Source organism: Rhinopithecus bieti, unplaced genomic scaffold (genome assembly GCF_001698545.2).
Source record: "Rhinopithecus bieti isolate Rb0 unplaced genomic scaffold, ASM169854v2 scaffold_47675, whole genome shotgun sequence".
NCBI lineage: Eukaryota > Metazoa > Chordata > Mammalia > Primates > Cercopithecidae > Rhinopithecus > Rhinopithecus bieti.
In genome coordinates, this window is record NW_016818783.1 from 11,385 (window position 1) to 11,929 (window position 545).

Genomic DNA, 545 nt, shown 5'->3' on the forward strand with positions numbered 1-545 from the left:
ATATTTTCTTCCAAGTGTTATTAGCTTTTCTTACTATAGATGCTCCTTGACTAAAAATGGGATTATGTCCTGATAAGCCTGTTGTATTTTGAAAGAATTGTTAAGTAAAAATGCATTTAATATACCTAACCTACTAAACATTATAGCTTAGCTTAGTCTATCTTAAATGTGCTCAGGACTCTGACATTAGCCTATAGTTGGGCAAAAATATCTTAACACAAAGTATATTTTATAATAAAGTTTTGAATATCTCATGTAATGTACTAAGTACCATACTGAAAGTGAAAAACAGAATAGTTATATGGGTACTCAAAGTACAGTTTCTACTGAATGTGTATTACTTTTGCTCCACCTTGAAGTAAAAAAAATTGTAAGTAAAACCATCATAAGTCAGGGACCATCTGTATATATATATATATCTCATTCTTAGGGAATTTATTTTATTGTATTCTGTGAGATGAAGGTATAACAGCATTTTTTCAGATAAATAACATATTGCCCCAACCTATTACCTAAGTGTCTCAGTGTCAGTATTATTTATAACT